Source organism: Argiope bruennichi, chromosome 3 (assembly GCF_947563725.1).
Source record: "Argiope bruennichi chromosome 3, qqArgBrue1.1, whole genome shotgun sequence".
NCBI lineage: Eukaryota > Metazoa > Arthropoda > Arachnida > Araneae > Araneidae > Argiope > Argiope bruennichi.
This window is the reverse complement of record NC_079153.1, coordinates 92,898,837-92,912,005: the sequence shown is the minus strand read 5'-3', so window position 1 is coordinate 92,912,005 and position 13,169 is coordinate 92,898,837.

The following is a 13,169-nucleotide window of genomic DNA, read 5'->3' as shown; positions in this document are numbered from 1 at the left end:
TTAATCACATATGTGTATGATGCTACAGCCGGACGTTAGTGACCAGTATCATACTCTTTGTGCGATGATTGATAAAAGTAAACAAGTGTGGATATTGTTGTTGACCACATTTTATTGCTGCATCTTTGATTTTATATAATTATTGTTTTATTGTCTATTTTTAAAATTATTACACAAAGGAAAAATATTAAAATTGATGCAATTTTTTTTTTTGCTTGTTTGTTTTTGTAATTTTATACATGTTGAATTATTTTGTGAATTTATATAAGTTTTTAAAAATTAATTTTTCAAAAATATTATCAACCCCTGGTGATGTTTGACTTCGCAGACGTACAACCATTAATCTGTTAAAGGAAGAAAGCATCTGGATTCTATAGGTTCAGATGAACTGGTTCATTCCCTGTTGATCAGGTGGAATATTCAAGAATATTATAGTTACTCGTATCGTGTTCAGAAAAAAAAAATCTCAATTAAAAACGAATTCTTGAAAAAACTCGGCGATTGTTAATGTGAACAAGAAAGGCTAATTTAATGCAGTAAATATACAAAATGTTAACAAATGTTTTTGTCATTCAGGCAAAATAGTAGAAACAAATTTTGTTTCTTTTACCCAAAGAAGAATTAAAAAGAAAAAATATGAAAGGATATTCGATAATTTGGATGGGTCCGATACAGTTTATTTGAATAATTATTATAATCTCTCTCTCTCTCTCTCTTATATGTAATGATATTTTAATATTTAATTTAATCCAAATTAATTTCCTAAATTTTTGTCTATTTCGATTAGTGTTCTCTTGTTTCCTGATCGCATTCTAATGTTGAAGCTTTGTAAAAACGATGCGCCATTATTTCCACGTGTCAAGTGAAAATGATCCTTTCGGTGCCTTTATTCAAGGTCAACATGAATATCGAAATGACGCTTGGCCGGAAATCCCATGTTATATAAGACAAGTGATCATTTGTTTCATTCCTTCCTTACTTCTGCTTTTGTTTCGCGCTGTTGTGGACGTTTTCTGTCCGTGCCTTCTTGTAAATAAATTGCTTATATAATATATAAGCTTATTATAATATATAGTGTGTGTGTATGTTAGTTATCTTCGAAATTTGAGATCCGGCATTCTATTGAATATCTAGGCAAATTCTATCAAAGTACGAATATCCAGTAGACAAATTAAGTTAATTAAAAACCATTTAAAGGAAGAAAATCCTTGGCTTCTTGTCAATTCAGATAAACCAAATTATAATAAGTTGAGTTATCCAAGAAAATTATATACTGTAAATTTCCTATTATCCGGATCGCTTTCAGGCAATTTTTCTGCAATAAAAGCAAATAAACACAGTCTGCTTGATAGACCAGCAGCATTGACAGCAAATAACCGGCTGATTGATATAATCCAGGAAGGTTAACTTAATACAAGAATTTAAGTAAATAAAGTGGGAAAGATATTGTTTTTGTTGTCAGTAAATTATTTTTGTTACAAGAAAATCCGTCCACTGGATAGATATACTTTAAGAATAATTCATTCAAGAAATTTTGATCTAATCTGAGCTATTAAGCCGTTCAGAAGGGGGACAGAAAGCTCTTTAACACAAATCCCACAGCAAAAAATTACAATATTTATTAAAAAAATTGTCGTAAAAAACAAACAAATTAAACAAAATAATAATAAACAATAAAATATATAAATAAAATTAGTAATAACATACATAAATATCAGCAAATAAATAATAAAAATAAAAAAGCAAAAATAATTAAAAATAAAATAAAATGCAAATAAAGCGAAATAAAATGTAAATCTATACTTATAATAAAGCTCAATGTGTGTGTGTGTGTGTGTGTGTGTGTGTGTGTGTTGGCGCTCTACAGGCCAGGTCATTTGACATACAGCTATCAAATTTGGTACATGTATACCTTAGAGGTCAGGAATGTGCACCTGGGGTCCCTTTTTTTGAAATTTTAATTAGAATTTTAATTATTAATTAAAAACTAACTTTCCCACCAAACAAATCTTCCATTTTCCCCACCGCCAACTTTTTCGCCAAAAAATTCTTCCATTTTTCCCACCGCCAAATGAGTAAGGCTTCAGTTTTTTTTTTTTTTTTTCCCAACAGTAATGAGGCTAGGGTTAACATTTTTCGGCGGATTATTTCAAACGATTCTGTTTATTTTCTTAATGTTTTATGCATTTAAAATTAAACATTGTTAATTAATCCATGTTTCAGATTCATTCTAAAGTACTTTTGAATTAAAATAACACAGAATAAAGGAAATTAAAAATGCATAATCTGCATATAGTTACCCCAACTGGCGTAGAAAAATTCACGCATTTGCGTTACCGGAGCTGGCGAAGAAAATTCACGCATGCGCATTCTGATTGTTGCCATGACAACCGTTATCAACGGATGATTTAAATTATTTTTAGGTTAGTTGCATGCTTTTGTAAGTAAATTGTATTTATGTTAGTTATATATTTTTTGTATATGCTTATAGTTTTAAGTACATCGTTTTTTAAGTAGTTTTTTAAACCTGTTTTCGACCGATTATTTTAAACGATTCATTTTATTTTCTTAGTGTTTGATGCATTTAAAATTAAACATTGTTAATGAATCGATTTGTTCATGATGAATCTGAGAAAATTTTGTTGACAAATTCTTGAGATATTACATAACTTAAGAAAGATATTCTTTAGTGCCCATAAAGTTTAAACGCTCAGTGACTCGATTATCAGCAATCATATTAAAAAAAAATGCTTTGTTTCAGTAAAAAATATTATTATATTATTTGCAGTTTAGTCATTTCCATTTTAATTTTAAGCATAAATTCTACCGGAACTAACAGAAAATTAGAGAGATACATATTATGTTATGGCTGAAGGACTTTATATTATTATGAGTAAATTATATGACTATCAAAATTTGAGGCTTTAAAATATTTGATGAAGAAGCTATTAAAGTAGGAATTACATAAAATATTTAATTATTAAAATTTTAACGAGCATTAAGATTGGCGAACCGGCTGGTCGCCAAAGGCGGCTAGTAATAAATAAATACAAAAGTAAAATAAGAAATAGCAGAATATATGTAGCAGAAAATACTTCTGAAAATTAATAAAGCTAACAAAAAACAATAAAATAAATTTCGATAAAAATTTAAAAATGAAAAATAAATAAACGCAAATAAATAATAGAAATAAACAAGTCAGAGAAGGATATAATAAGGTTGAACCACTTGGTTGGATTTTGTTGTCTTGGTTAATTGAGCAATTTATGTAGCGTGTTTAGCAAAAAGCGGAATGGCCATAAGATTTTCAACATCTGATTTTTTTTTTTTCGTTTCTGGCTTCAAAGTTCTCTTATTTTCCACATGATTTTCTTATTCACATGGGATATTCCAAAAGGGTATGCTCATATGAATCTTATACCTGTCTACAGGTACATACGTACGAAGAAAAGTCCATCAACAATACCAATCGATAACTATATTCTATTCTATAAGAAAATATAGAATACAAGTAATAAAAGAACAACCGAAGTACGCAGAAACGCAGCATTTTCAGAATTCAATAAAATACACGAAAATAGCAATTCGTTAAATAAATCAAGCACAGAGAAAATGTTCTCAGAGAACTCGCCCACTTCAATATTCTGTAGAAACAATTTACTCAACTGACTGATTTTCGTGTGGGCGCCTCCAATTATAAGTCTCCGTAATCAGATACTGAAGTCCCAAGAACGATGCCTAAAGTACTAATAGAGATATATCTTTAAAATTTCTGCAATTTCAAGAACCTTCCATTTATTGCCAATGTCTATAGGTTTGTCTCTACATCCGGGGATTTTTGACTTGGCATCCATTCCGCGTTTGTTAGAAATGCGAGTAAATGCCACTTCATAAAAGCACTTCTGCAGAATTGTTACAATATGTTATCAACAGAGTTCATTTCTTTTACTAAGAATTTTTTTTTCTTTGTCAACTTTTAAATTATCCAGAAAAGTCTAATAAATTTTATCGGGATAATTAGAGTTATATATAATTAGGGATTGCAATACTGGTATACCGGGATACCGAATACCGCTATTTTTGAGCCATTTTACAGTTTTGTAATACCGGTATTCACAAGTTTAAATACCGGTTTTTCGGTATTTATTAGAAATTTTTTAAATTGTCTCCAATATATGTTCAGGGATCGCCAACATAGCAAAATAGTATACGTTTTTGTTTTATGCCTTCCTAACGGGCGAAATTAATTAGCTAATTAATGGCTTAATTAATTGCTTAAATCTAAATTAGCGAAACATGGATTATCCCTGAAAGGAGATTAATGGAGCAACAGTTATGAAAAAAGTTGGAAAGTTGATTGGTGCAAATCAGCAATTGTGCTATGCTCATGAAATTCAATTAGGAGTAATAGATATATTATACCAAAAAAATAAAGGACAGAAGAATCCAAATACTGTAGATATAGAAACTTCGGATTCCGACATTGAAGAGAGTAAGAGTGAGAGTGATATTGACAATGAAGATAATGACAATGTAATTGTGGAAGAAGATATTGCTAATGAGGATGAAATATTAACCCATCAAGAATTGCTTCATATAATTTATAAAGTTCGAAAAATTGTTAAGATATTTAAACGTTCCCTTAAAAAAAACGCCATATTACAAAAATTTATACTAACTAATAATATAATATATGTTAATAATAGATTCTGCGACACGTTGGAACAGTTTACTCCTAATGATGGAACGATTTTTGAAATTTAGAAATCCAATTCAAAAAGCAATAATCGACTTAAACCTGTAAATTAATTTTTCAGATAGTGAATTCGACTTAATATCCAGAACTATATCAGCTCTTCTTCCAATAAAACTGACTATTGAGGCATTATGTCGGAGAGATTCTAATTTATTAACAGCTAATGCAACAATAAATTTCATGTTGCAATCATGAAAGAACAGCACACATCACTATCTGAAGAATTATATATTACATTGAAAAATCGCACAGAAGAAAGGCATACCGAAATAGAATATGTCTTATGGTATTTACATAGTTATAATTATTTTAAAAATGATAATGAAAAAGAAAAGAAAATAATTAATTCAAATCTGATTAAGTTTATAGTAAATTTTCTTACAATTTTTTACTCACAAACCTATCCACATTTAGAAAAATTCGGTTCAGTTATCGAAGATTATGATGACACTAATATCGATAATGAAAATGAATTGTCTCTTGAACAAAAATTAGAATTAGCGATAAATAAAAAAAATTCAACGAACCAAAATTTAATACAGAAATCAGCTATATCCAAAGCCATCCGACGAGAAATTGATTTATTTGAAGATGAAGGATTTAGAGGTAAATACTTGGAAAAAGTATATCGCGTATTGCTAACAGTATCACCAACTAGCGTAGATGCCGAAAAAGCGTTTTCGACAGCTGGTCGTTTTTCCACAAAATTACTTTTCAGGCTTAATGACAGTACAATTGATGCATTATGTTTTTTTAGATCACATTTCAAAAATTTGTAATAGTACCACAGACTGAATAGTGATATTTACAATTTTTTATGATTTAAATAAATAAGTTGTTCTTTTACTTTTTTATAATTCTTTATATATTGTTATAATTTATCATATTATTTTTTGTGATATTTACACTCTCTTATAAAAATGGCAAATAAAACAAAGAAACACCTTATTTTCTTTCTTTTTCTAAAATTTCTAATACCGGTATTAAGATCTAAAAAATACCGAATACCGGTATTGAAATTTTGGTCCGGTATTGCAATCCCTATATATAATATATCATGTCACTCATGGAATTTGAATTACGACATTCTATGGAATACCAAACACCTAGCCAGTAAAGTAAGAATTAACAAAGTTGCTCTTTTTATTCGAAATTAACAAAATGCGTTTTAAAATGTTTTATTTTCCTTTGATATTTGTTTTCTTTAATAGGAAAGGCATGGACTCCATTTTGTATAATTTAAATTTTCCTTTACGTAAAAGATTTGTAATGATACTCGTTTACTATTTTTTCTGCGTAGCATTTGTATTTCTGTAGAAGGCAAATCTTTTAAATAATGCCTTATCATGACTTCGTTTTGTATTTTGCTTATATAGTATTGATCATTCTTTATAAGCTATGGTAAATATAGAACATACTCAGATAATTCTCATATTTCATACTTTTCCTAAAAATGGTAAGGCATTCAACAGAATTCCGATTTTTTTTTATGCATTTCTTTTAGCATGTATATTTCTAGGATAATTAAAATATTTTCTATTCTCAAAAAAACTACAACTGAATCATTGAATAAATTTGTATTAACAATAAATGAAGTAATTTATGAATATTTATATTCATTTCTCTGACGAAGGCATACGACATAAAGATGTACAAAGGCAAATTTATAAAAATATTACTTAAAAATAAGAGATAAAATTGGACTAAACTGAATAGATTTAATAGAATATTAAAATCATGTTTCAAAATGATTTTAAAGAAAGTCAGATATTTCAATTTATAAGCATTGTAAATTTTTTATAGTGAATGCAAAATAAATATTGTGATTGAATAAAAGGCTTTTATTCTCAGCAAATCGTTTTGAAAAGATCTAGTTTGAATGCCCCAATCTTTTTAACTGGCATTAAATGCATGAATTTTTGTGTCATTTAACCTTCAGAAATTAATCGTATTCCAATAAAAGACAGATGTATAATTTTCGGCAATCGTGTTTTTTCCTACAATCGATAAATCTAAACCATTCATTTCAAACAGTAATGCTTGAATTGGAAATAATAATTGTGCACAATTCAGTAATTATTGGAAAGAAGGGAAAAAATCGTTATAGCAATTATTCTATGAAAGTGAAAATTTTCTATACAGTAAGAAATACGAAAAAAGCGTATAAATACGAAATAATCATTTTCATTAACTTTAATTATCACCCAGTTTTTTCTTTTAACGTTTTTTTCATTAAATATTATGAATTCCCTCTTCTATTGATAGCCAAGAATACAATGAGAAATAATTATTTACTTTAAACATATTTCAAAAGAGAATTAAAGCATCTTTTGAATGGCAAATGTTGAATTACAGCTTTTATTTCGGTCCGAATTAAGAAAGTATGGATTTTGTTTGAAAATTCCATTCAGCATATCACTAATTAATAAAGCTGAACGTTATTCTTTCTTTATAGTTGCGCTAATTGATTTAAAGATACGCTGGGAAAAATATGGGTTATTTGAGGGATCAGTTACAAAATAAGTTTAGTATTTATAGAATACATTTACATATAAAGTTAAGCTTTAATATCGTAACAATATATAGAAAATGTTTTTTTATATAAACATAAAAATTTAGAAATAGAGTGAACTTTTCAGTATTTGAAAAAATAACGTAAAGTTGAAAATTTGAATTAGGTATAGCCATTTACTTGAAAATAATTGAGGAGGCGTTTAAAAAGTGGAAACAATTCTTCAATAATTTCGACAATTCATTCGCAACAATAGGGACAATTCATTAACCCTTTGCACATGAATGGTGTCTCTCACTCACCACTTCAATTTTTTTTAAAATTTTAATTATTAAAAGTACTTATACAATGATAAAAAAAAAATGTAGATTCATATTTTCAGGGAAATCCAACTTAAAACAATTTATGTGTTTAGTTTTTGATGTCAGTGAATAATATGCATCAAATTACTTTTTCGAGTGAAAAGGGTTAATATGATAAGTATTCATTTTAGCAATATGAAACACTTAAAAAAATTGGGATAAAATATATATATTTTTTTTTTACTTTCTCGTATTAGAAGTATAGAAAAGATATTGTAATCGTCAAAAAATTCGAAGTTCAGATTTTGACGAATCTTGAAGTTACAGATCTCGTCGAATTTGAAAAACATATTACTGTCATTAAGCCTGTTTGTACGTCTGCCTATCTGTGAATATGATATTTAAAAACGCGTCGAGCTGGATTTTTGAAATTTGGTATATGGAACTACTTCCAAATTTGTATGTTTTTAAGAAATTTTGTATGAAATTCATTTAGAGGAAGCTTGTCTGGTTGTTTAAATGCAAGGGAACTGAATAACCAGAAAAAATAGAATTAGATAATTAAAATATTATATACAAGGTTAACAGCTAAAATATAGATTATTATCAAATTTAAATCCAAATCCATCCGTGATTTCTTTAAAGATTTTTTTTCCCGAATATATATCTAAAAATATATCTAATGACATATGTATTCATTCCTTAATCAATATTCTTTTATCCAATTTTTTCGATATGTTATTATTTAAAGATATTGCTCATAATGTAATGCAAAACATATTTTAGATGGACCTATTTTGACCGGGAACAAGAACTTGGTGTCAGACAGTCACACATTCAAAACCCGATTCCACCAAGGAATCTCCATGTAAACCGATCTGAAGCTCATTAAATATATTGGGAGAGAATGTCTCCCCCATCTGCATGGTGCAAAAATTTGAAGAAGGGCTTGCCTACCCAAGCATCACCTTTGTCATCTGACCACAGTTCAAAATTTCGATATCCGTTTCATAATGTTATTATTGTTGCTTCAAACAGGAATAAAAGCAAATAGGCTTATTTACGCTGTTGTATCAATGCTTGAGATGGGCAATTAATATTATTGAGATTGGCAATGCCCGTCGTTAAAAGGATTTCACATGTAGGAAAGTGTAGTTAGTAGCATATAAGCCAGTTAACAACTCTTCTACCCGAACGATCGTTTTGGTATAATGGTTTAGTTACTGGACTGCTAACCACGAGGTCCCAGGTTCTATCCTCCCTCATCACATATCACCAAATTGGTGACCTCGGAGGATGAACTTTCAACCTTCGTACAGCTGTTGTGACGCCATCTACCCTCAACCAAAGTCGTCAGACTCACTTGACGCAGCAACCCAAAGTCGACAGACACACTTGGCGCATCAGCACCTACACACGCTCGCCATAACGCTTGGCGCTATTCAACTGGGTACCGGCCCATTTAGACAACAGCTAATAACTCAATACATCACCACTCAACATCCATATCATTCGTCTCACCTCCGACTCACTGGAGGGAGAGTACTGTGGTGAATAGCACATAAGCCAGTTAACAACTCTTCTACCCGAACGATCGCTTTGGTTTTAATGGTTTAGTTACTAGACTTCTAACCACAATGTCCCAGGTTCTATTCTTACGCATCACTTATCGCCTCAAAAGCTTAACAGGTATGAAAATATTGGAAGAATTATTCAAAAATGTTGCCATTGTCCGCAAATAACAGTCTGTATAAACTAAACAACAGCAAATCAAGAAGCGAGGCCCTAGTCCCGGAGAAAAGATGATCGGATTATACATTAAAAGAGAATAATAAATTATTTATTAGCATTTGTTTATAAAAATAAACAATATTTAATCTAATTTCATTTTAATTTTTGTATTATTTGTAAAAATAATTTCATAGTAAATGCTTTTATACAATTTCACAAACAAATATAAAATAGAAGGTACTTTTAATAAATATATTTAAAAACGTTTGGTGTATAAAATAATCTATTCAAATCGTGTATAAATATTGGCTTTGATTGGCGCAAAATTCAAATCTTGATCTTGCGTCAAAAAACTCTACAACAAACCAACCTATGAATATTAGACTTGCTGAATTGAATTCGAATACATACTGCGAGATGAGCTGCAATATAATTTTGAATTTAATTAAGATACAGAAACATGAATTTCTTTTTTTCTTACATATTTAAAGCAAATTTAATTATGTCTTTGGTAGTATTAATAATATTGCCAGCGGATATTTACCACATTGTACGTAATTTAATTAGAAAATTTTAATAAAAATTGAGATTCAATTCGTAAAATATTTCTTTATTCTGTTTTATTCTTAATTTCAAAATGCATCTTTCTTTTTTTTTTTTTTTTTTTTTGTACAACTAACCTAGCTTTTTGTTCCCAAATTAAATTTTTTATATAAAGTATGATGGGATATTATTAATGAATTTTGCTATCCGGGGGCTAGAAAATTCATTATACTTTGAATTTAAAGAACTTAATATAATAATTTTTGTAAAAAAAAATTAGTATCTAGATAAAATGAACTTATGGTGGGTTACTTTTAAAAGAAAAAAAAAGTAGAATATAGATCTCATCTGGAATTGTTAAAAAAAATTGTATCGTAAAAGTTTTACCAGAACTCGCTTAAATTTTATTTTATTTTGAAAAAACATTTATGTAAATTAATGAATACTCGTTATTAAAGATCTCTGATAATGACCGCAATTTAAATTTAATGAAAATTTAATATTTTTAGTGTTGGTCCATTTTAATATATTATTTTAATTGCCAAATTTTTATATTCCCATGTCTAATACTGGGATAAAACATTTTAACCTTACTAATATAGGTAGATATTTCATTTAAAAAGTTTGATTTTAACCAGTGGGAGGGCTCTCCGCAAATTTTTCTTGCATACTCTCTAATAAAGGTGTTATACCAGAGAACGCCTTGCAGTGACATTGGCATACAACAATTATGAAATACTAACTTTAACATGATTTGAGTATTTTTACTGAATCTATCGTGCGATCCTTGGCGATTACTTTCTAGTATACTGGCAATATCAGAAAATTGAATTTGTGTTTTAGACAAAAATTTTCCTACCGATTGAAATAAAAATTTTACACAGAGTGGCACTTGTAGCCATAAAATTCCACACCAAATTTCATATATTTAAGTAACTTCGTTTTAGAATTATTACGTTTCCGTTTTTCTGAAAGCACAGACGTTCAACTCGTTGTTGGATTTGGATCAAAATATGAAAAATGTTTACACTACAGATTTTAAATCTATGTACCAAATTTTGTCGATCTAATTATCTTTGTAAAACCCTCCGCGCTTTTGCGCATGCGTTAGGATGGGTTTAATTCGTCAAAATAGGGGTGAAATGAAAGATGAAAGGAAGAGATGTTTACATTTAACCATGGAGACTCGCGGTTTTATGAGACGTAAACATTACAGATAATCATACCGGAAACGAGCTTATCGTTCCGCGTCTCACCCCTTAATGAGATGGGGTCGTCGAAAAGTGGTCGCCTCAGAATCCGTTGACGAACTATATACAGACTTTTTTGAACCGATTTTGCACAAAATTTAACATAAATAAATAAATTTTATCCAAAGACCGTCTACGAAATTTTACCAATCTAGCTCAAAGCATTTTTGAGTTAGACAGACAGACGGAAGGACATTTTTAAAAAAATGTATTTTTCGAAATCAAAGAGAAGTAAAATATGGTGATTTGTAAAAATCTCGAGTTCGAATTTTTTAACTATTACTATACTTTGTCTATACACGAGAAAGTAAAAAAATGACGGAAAATGATGGTCCGGTAATTATAAAAAATTACTATTCATAAATATTTCATTAGTATAACATAATTTATTAATAGTTCTAAGTCGCTAAATTTATACTGCACAATATTTTATAATTTTTCTTCAAACTATTCTTAAAATCAATATATTAAATAATGACTCTATAATTAACTAATCTACGAATATTAGATACGTTATATTTTTCCTGAATGTGCATCGTGATATTAATTATAATACAGTTTTGAATGTTACATTTTTCTTCATAAGCATTATATTTAAAATAAATTTAATTATCTCCTTGCTGGGTTAATTATATTGCCAGCGGATATTTACCACATTGTCTGTAATTTAACTCCAAAATTTAAATAAATATTCGGCTTCAATTCGTAAAAAAAATCTTTATTCTTATTTCGAAATGCGAAATAAATTTTTACTGTACAACTGATTATGATTTTCTTTCTCTGATTAACGCTTTTAAGTTTTTATATCAGCTTCGTTGAATGAAAATTAATTTTACAGTCCTGTGGCTAGAAAATTTATTCTGCATAGGATATGAAGAACATAGTAAATTTTATTAAGTATAAATACCTGGATAAAATGTAATCATAATGAATCTTCTTTAAAAGAAAAAAAATAATTAGAATTCGAATTTCATTTGGAATTTAATGAATTTAGAAATTTGGAAGTAAGAAAATATCCATTATAAAAGCTTTACCAGAACTCCTTTAAATTTCCTATTCAAAGAAAAACGATTCATATAAATTTGTCTCAGTATCAATGTTCTAAATGTCTAGAAGTCACAGTAATTTTAATTTAAAGAGAATTTAATACTTTACATAAATTTTTCTGTAAAGTTCATTTTCCTTATATTATTTTAAATGTCAAATTACTTATATATTCTCATGTATAATAATGAGATAAAATACAATAATTTTTCCAATTTAGGTATATATTTTGTTTAAACAAGTTTGAATTTAAATATATTTGTCTAATGATATATGAAAAACGACTAATTTGAATTTTTGACAAAATATTATGTATAATAATGCGATGAAAACAACTAATATTTATAATATAAGTATATATTTCATGTAAACAATTCATTATTCTTGGAATAGAGGAATACATGAGAAATTATGCATAAAAAATTACTACGCATTAGTACCTCAGAATTTGTTTGTAGTTTTAACTCGCTAAATTTATACTGCGGACTATCATAACCACAGACATTTGTGATTAGAAAAAAATCATGTCGGATGTCCCTGCTTTAGGGGTCGTACATAAATTAACAAAGAAAGCCATGATTGAATAAATAAATAATAATCGTACTTTTTATTGGTTCAAAAGTATTAAAAATGTGTAGAAATAATAACTTAAAGGAAAGATTACATAACTTATAGGAAATATTACATAAGAAAAGATTACTTTAACGAAAGATTACATAAGATTTTTTACAAGTTCACTGACTATACTATTTTTAAGTTATATTCTGTAATTCATGATATAAAATTTTAAAGTATTTTTGAAGCATAGATTTTAAACAGGAAGACATACAGGAAGCATAGATTTTGAAATTTGTATTTTAAACTAAAGATATGAAGCATATTTAAGTTTCTTATGATGCGTTCCTGCTTCACGTCATCTGCACTGAAGCTGTAAACATTTGCATTTTAATTTGTGATTGATCCTTCTCCAACTTTGTTTTAACATATCTTTGAGAATTTTCATGACAAAATTATGAAATTTTGTACATGAC